The 7,336-nt window shown below is 52.0% G+C and overlaps 1 long non-coding RNA gene across 1 annotated transcript; it reads right to left on the bottom strand.

The window, feature by feature from the left end:
• Positions 1–1,367: 1,367 nt before the first annotated feature.
• On the bottom strand, positions 1,368–2,004 carry LOC116870294. Its single transcript, XR_004383195.1, has 3 exons — positions 1,943–2,004; positions 1,557–1,672; positions 1,368–1,443 (listed from the first exon to the last, which is right to left on the bottom strand). It is a non-coding gene; the product is annotated as an uncharacterized LOC116870294 (long non-coding RNA).
• Positions 2,005–7,336: the final 5,332 nt, after the last annotated feature.

Here is a 7,336-nt window from a genome sequence, read left to right as displayed (position 1 = left end):
TGTGCCCTTGTCTTCCAAGTGTTCAAAAACACAACGCCTGGTTTGGTTGCCTTCCCCTCAAATACTTGAGTATTTGTCCAAAATTTAAAAAAAAAGATACAATTATGCAAAGCAAACCTTATTGGAGCTGGGTCACAACAGAGCCATGTGGACTTACCAGTGATGAGGAATGAGCTCCGTGACCCTGTGTGGTCCGGAGAGGGCAGGTGGGAGCCGAGGGCCAGAGGCGCTGAGTCCTTGGACAGGTCCCCCCACCCCCTCTGGGCTTCGCCATGGAAAAAGAAGCAGGGCCCAGCGGGACTGACCTCCTGCATGGGGAGGTCCGAGGAGGGGCCCCCCAGAGGCACCGCGCCCCGTGTGAGGTCGCTCTCTCCCGTTGCTCTGGCTGCGGGCACAGACACTCACCTCCTCCAGGCAGGAATCACATCTTGCTAGGGAGTGACAGCCGTGAGGCGCAGGCCGGCGGGGTTCTGGGCTCCAGGGTCCAGGGCCTTGTCCACGGCCACCGCCACGTGGCCCGCATCGATTATCTCTCATTTTGTTCATTCCATCGCATTTTATCAGCCCCCGATGTTCCTCTGTCGTTGACTGTCATCCCACATGCTCCCAAGCGGAGAGGAAGTAGTCTCAGTTGAGGCCGAAGTTCGGGCATGATGCACCCGACTGCGTGGGAACCAGAAGCCCCAGGACCAGCTTTTGGCTCTCGGGGCAGCGCCAGGTCTATGGGACCCCGCCGCCGAGCGTGTCTCCAGCGAGCGTCTTACTCCAGCGCGTCAGAGGCCCCGGTCCCTGTTTCCCAAGGATGGGGTGACAGCAAGAGGGGGACCTACGGAACCGTGGGGAAGCAACCTCGTCTGGAGAAGGACAGAAGGCCCAGCAGGGAGCCAGCCCTGCGGATGGTGCCTGTCCAGTCCCAGCGGCCAGGAGGCCGTCCCACTGCGCACCGGGGCGCTCTGGGCTTGCTGGCCGCGGGCACTACCCTGAGTGAGGGCCGGGATCTCAGCTCTCTGCCTCTGGCCGCCCCAGGCTCCTGTGTTAGTTAGGCCCAGAGAGACGAATGAAGGAATCCTGTCTTCATGACCATCCGATGCCTTCCTCCATACTGGGCTCCTCCACGAGAAACTGTCACAAGATCTGGCGCCCGGTTCCCTGGGCAGGAGCCTTGGCCCAGTTTTCCTGTCTCTGGGACGTTCTGCTGAACCCTCTGTAGACTTCCTACGATGGAGCCTCTAGTCCCTCCTGCCCAGGGCTCAGCCTTGGAGGCCGGCCTGCCAGCCCGCAGCTGGGTGGGCTCGGTTGGGAGCTGTCCTACCTCCGCCGCGGCCCTCAGCTTGGCCCGTCTATGGGGACCGGTTTAATACTGTATCTTTAACCGAAGCTCTGCGCACCTGGGCTTTGCCAATTTTACGCAATTGAAAGCTCTCAAAATCTGAGTGAGTTCTCCTACGGATGGAACAGAAGAAAAACAGCTGGAAACACAGAATGAGGCATTTTGAGCTGGATAATCCAAGGCTAATTTAGTACGACAGCAACATTGTTACTCAAGTATCACTCACGCGGAAGGATTCTGATAGTTCCCAGTTGAGCCTCAAGAGAAACCTGCACTGGGGGACTTTATTACCGGGTTTTCTATTGTTTACGGGCTGTTTGACACACCTGAAGTCAACAGTTCCTGTGGAAATTTTTATGACTTGAGTGAATTCCCCAGGGACAGCAAATGCGACCTAAATAATGGAGCATGTCCAGCGAAGGGACAGCGTCCTGCCTTCCGCAGCCCTTACTGGAGTGGCGCTCCGGAGCGGGGGACTGAGATCCCGCGGGGGCTCCTGTGCTCCCTTGTCTGCCCTCACGCGCACGGACAGCGGGGCCACCGGCACGCCCACAGGAGAACCTTCCCGGAAGCAACTTGTCCTAAGGAGGCTTAGGACATCTGACTTCATACCTCAGGTGCATGTCCGGAGCCCTGGGCTCTAAGTGGAGAGAAGCTTCCGGCACGAAGGTGTCCATCACGTGCTCCGCATCGCTGCACAGTCTGCGATGCATCCCCTCAGCAGGTGCTTTCCTGTACTCGGAGGAGTTACGTGAACAAACACCGTGCGGGCAGGATGTTTCCTGATGTTGGAAAATGCTTCCATGGTATAAACTCAAATGAAAAAGACAAAACAAAACAAGGCTTAGAAGTATAAACGCGGTATTAGTCCCACTACGGAAGCAGGTCGTGCTAACCGGGATGTGAGAGGAGAAAGTCTGTTTTCACTGCGTTCTCCTTTTCCCCAGGTTCCAGGGACGGCTGCAGAGATAGGCTCACCTGTGGTACAGGTGCGGGGCTGCAGGCTGGCTATGGCGAGGACAGGTACAGACATGGATGCGGTCCTGAGTGGTAAATGAGACCAGGACGGGGACGGGGAGGAGCATGGGGGAGACCAGTCCCCAGCAACCGTGGAGCTGACGGGGAGAGCTGGCCCTGGGATGCTGTGCGGCGCTCCTGAAACGTCCCCATCTGACTCCGCACGAGTTCGCAGGTGGGTCCCGTGGCGTTCAAGTTAGTTAGTTAGTGATGGACGAGCTCATACCCAAGGCTGAAGACCAGCCACGGTGCCTCGCTGGGGAAGCGTCTCCGGGGAGGAGCCCAGGCTCAGCTTTGGAGGAAGCCTCCCTCCGGGCAGGGGTCGCCCTCCCACAGGTCAGCTTTCAGCAATGGCCTTTCCAGGCGGAGACACCCCAGCCGTGCCCACAGCCCAGCCCAGAACCCCTGGTTTCTGTACAGGGGAGCGGCTCCCGCAGTGCTTGGCGCTGGGCTGTTTCTTTTGCACAAGTGTAACATGTTGGAATTTTCAAGAGATTAAACAAATTAAAAACACAAGCATTGATCACAATTTCCTATATATCTGTGCGTGTGTGTCTAATCTGCAGTTAGACGTCCTTGAGAGCTGTCTGGAGATACACATCATCTTTCCTTTCTGCTTTCTCATTTTCTTCTTTATTTGGTATGAAAATCCTCCAACTGAGTCCTGAGTCTTGTCCCGAGCCTCAGTCCTGGCGGCTCTAACTTCTCTCTCCTCCTACCACCTCTGTCCACGCATGTGTGCGCGCTCTCTCTCTCACATGCACACACACACACGCACACACATCCGTGGCTGGCTTCCACAGCCCTCGGAGGAGACCAAACGTGGGGCTCTTGGACATCTGGCCTGGATGCGGCTGCACAGAAGAATGCTTTCAGGGGGATGACTAAGGAGCCTGTCAACGGAAGACTGCTTCTCTCTCTGACTTCCCTCGCTGCCCCACAGCCCCCCACCCTGGGTGGTGGGTGAGACCTTGCTTGGGGCCAGCCCTGACAGGAAAGTCTCCCATCTTCGCTTGCTGACTGGGGCCACGGTGGGAGCAGAGGAAGAATGCAGCCGTGAAGATGTTAGTGTCTCTATTCCAAGCACAAGGCAGGAGGGACTCTCCTTCTCTGCTCTCTCCCTGGAGACCCTTTCAGGGAAACCAGAGCCTGAAACTAGCTCCAGAAGTGCCTTCCGAGCAGGTCGCATGCCCCCCTTGGTGTTGTTCACCAGCCCTGGAACACTGGGGATTTCAGGCAGAAGCACAGTCCAGGATGTCCTCCCCCCAGGAGCCGGGCAGGAGTGCACGGTGGGTTAGGGGCTTCTGGAACCCTGCTCTTTCCATGTCTCACCACCCCAGGGGGCAAGCATCCTACGACCCTGTGCTCCTGTGTCTCCTCCCGTGGTCTGCTCCCTTCTCCAATAGCTCTGCCATGAGAGATTTTCTCCATGGACAGGTTTAGCTTAGCCTTCTTCTTCCCCTCTGCCAGACTCCCCGTGAGGTCCCCCATGCAAAGACCATTGGGGTGCTCCTCTCGAAGACATTGTCAGTGCCCAGGACTCAACCCCGTGCTCCCCTCAGTCAGGGGATCACCTGGAAATTCCCCCTGATGCAGAACCAGAGGCCACGGGACAGTTTGCAGTCCTGGGGACTCCTTGTTGTCATGCACACCTGGGGTGGGGAGAGACTGGGATGGCGTCCACATGACCAACATCATTGTCTAATGTGGCTTCCAGAGCTGACTGACCAGAGAGGAGCCACTCTGATGTGGGTGCTACAAAGCCAAGGGGGAAACCAGTTCCTACTGCTTCCTTATGACATTTGAGATCAGTGAGCCAAACTTGCTTTCACCTCCTAAATGGCATTTTGACAAAGTAAGGCAGGATGGCTGTCACAGGAGGCCACGGCACGTGTGCTGCGCAGGCTTCATTCTAATGAGCCTGGGGGCACAGCACCCCAACCTTTCCAAACTTGTTCTCCCTAGTGCTGGAAATACACATATTTCCATTTATTTTCCCTGTTCTTTTGAACGTACATTATAAAACGATCCTTTCTGCTGTTTTTCTGTATTTTAATTAATGTCATTTCATTTGTACTTGTGCCCGCAGGCTGTTTTAGCAATAAAGTATAATTTTACAAATTGGGGCAAAAGTTTTCTTCTACAGTATTTTTGGAAACACAATACTTTATTTCAACAGACTTATCCAATTTTTTTAAGAATCCAAAGTCTTCCAAATATGTCAACGCTCAACGTTGGTTGTCCCAATGGCAAGCGCGTCCTTGAAGGTGTTGTGAAGTTCATAGCCTTTCAAAGGCTTCGCATGTCCCGGGCAGCTCTCACCAGATGGAAACTGTGTCCTGCCCACTCAAGGCTATCATGATTACCTCTTCCTGCTCTGACAGGAAGCCCGCCCCAGCAAGTGATGAGCTGCTGCCCCACGGGGCTGTCTACATCTGGGGACAGCATTTCCTCACTTCACACTCTGCCCCCTCTGCCCCCAGCTGGCTTCTCCCAGATAACCTGAGTGTGATGTTGTGAGCACTGATAACCAGAGGAAGCCATGAGCCTTCCTAAAATAGGACAGACTCCTGAGCCCTCAACCATAGCTTCACTTCGGGCAAAATCCAATGCCAAAGTGGGTAATCTGTCTTGCCACCCGACCTGTCAAAGACGATTGGGATAGCTGACCCCACTTGCTCCAGCAACACCACTCAGCTCAAGATGTCCACAGGACAATCCGGCGCTTGGAGGAAAAAAACCAGGAGACTTTGAGGTTAGATTTCCACAAAACCAGCCTTGAAATGCTGGTTTGTGATGTTTTGGTTTGAGAAGTCGGCAGCCACCTCCGCCCTGCCCGTGGGAAGAGGAGCTCGGATGGGGTGGAGGATTTGACCCCACTGGCTTTTCCCACAGACTCTGGTTCTGAAATCTTGCTTCAAGACCTCATCGACCTGCAAGGCCATAGACAACTCATTGGAGACCAAAGGCACACAGCCAATCTTGACTCTTCCTGTCTTTTGGAAGGTCCTTCCTCCCTCAAAAATGTCTGCAAGTGCTGGATGCCCGAAGCTGGCGGTTCTGCTTCTCATCTGTAGAGCAAAGGGAACAGATTTTCACAATGTTTGCCAACAGCTCTATAAACTCAGTAATTTGACTTCACCCCAAAAAAGTCACCTTTTCAGTGAAAATGCCACTGTACTCCCTTGCTTCTGGTGAGAGAGGATGAACGATAGAAGGCATATTTGTAAGAATTAAGTGCAAAGTCCCCTTTATTATCAAATGCTGCTTCTAAAAGCCACTAAGGAACCCCCTTCACATAGCTTCCTTCTTGCCAAACAGAATCCAGACAAGCCGAAGTTTCTTATCCTATTCAAGAGTCTCCTTTATGAAGTGGGGTGTAAATAAGGACAGTGACAGGTCCCACACTATGAGCCACTCTGGTCCCATCAGAACACACTTCAGCACTTTTCTATCCTCACAAGTTCTATGAACGGAATGTTGTTTTTTACGTAGGAACACAGAATGGACGACTGCTTTCCACTCTTCCGGCATACATCAGGTCTTCCCCTCCTCCAGCAACTCTGAGATCAGGCTCTTGCCGCCATTTATAACAAGGTGAGTGGAAACGCTAACCTCTAGACCATGATTATTTCATAGCTTCTGCTATATAATTGCACTATATATTTTTACATGTACACTTGATCCTTTTTGACAGACCTGGGGAGGGAGGGAGGCACAGAAATGATAAGAGACCTAAGGTCCTATCCACAGCCCTGACAGCAAGGTAGTATAACACACATATCCTGAAGTGGTTCTTTCCTGCTAAGAATGAACTTTTTTAGTTGAGGTATGTGACTAGAAAGCCCTTTCCGAGAAACGAACAATAAATGATGAATTTTAAGAGGGGAAGATAAGAAAATACAATTTATGGACATCTAGCCCCCTGAGGATGCAGACCAGACATGAGCTAGGCTGTCAGGAGACACTGGGGACTCTCTTTTTCTTAGACTGATTCCTTTAGACCCTTTTACTAAGTGAAAAGCTTATTACATCCAATCAACTGTGTTTTCCACTAAAAAAGGCCAATCCTATTGGTTTTCTGAACAGGATAGCAGGGGAACAGTAGGAGGGAGGTATGGAGAGGTCCAAGTACTGCACTGGATTAATTAATTAAAATTTGGGTTAGATCCGAGGATGAGAGTTATAAACATGTCTAATTTGGCATGGGTGAGATCTTTCCAGATAAGATTGGTGGCCCAGAAATTATAAATGAAAATATGTGCATAATTAACAGTGAGAAAATAATGAAAAGCTTTTGTGTAGCAAAACTCACTGTAAACAAATTCAGCAGTCGTTTCAGTCAGGATGAGCGAGACCATGCTGCAGTAGCAAAGAGCACCTGAGTCTCAGTGGTTTTAGGGGCGCCTGGAGGCTCAGTGGGTGAAGCGTCTGCCTTCAGCTCAGGTCATGATCTCAGGTCCTGGGATCGAGCCCTGTGTCAGGCTCCTGGCTCAGTGGGGAGCCTGCTTCCTCCTCTGCCTGCTGCTCCCCTGTTTGTACTCTCCCTCTCTCTGTCAAATAAATAAATAAAATCTTAAAAAACAAACCTTCAGTGGTTTTAAGAGCAAAGGATTGTTTCTCACTTTCAGTAGAAGTTCATGTGACGTTGCTGGAGGTATTCTCTCCTAAGGACAGCACGGGTCATTACGCAAGGGAAGCAAGCAAACATGGCAGACCCTTTATTGGCCCTTGAAGGCTTCTTAGAGACTATGTCCAAGTGATGTAGATGACTTCTGCTCACATTTCCATGGCCAAACCAACCATCTGCCTATCCTGGCTCAGAGAGGAGAGGAATATACATCCTACCATGAGCTCAACGGGACAAAGAAGTATATCAGCAGGTAGCAATACAGACCACATACTTGGCTCCTGTGATCACCAAATACTTAATCTATTTTCCCTCCTACACAACATATCCTCATCCTTAAATCCAGTCATGACATCACG

This window comes from Lontra canadensis, unplaced genomic scaffold, assembly GCF_010015895.1.
Source record: "Lontra canadensis isolate GAN:19392208 unplaced genomic scaffold, GSC_riverotter_1.0 scaffold22, whole genome shotgun sequence".
NCBI lineage: Eukaryota > Metazoa > Chordata > Mammalia > Carnivora > Mustelidae > Lontra > Lontra canadensis.
The sequence above is the reverse complement of the archived record's forward strand: the minus strand, read 5'-3'. Positions and strand labels throughout refer to the sequence as shown.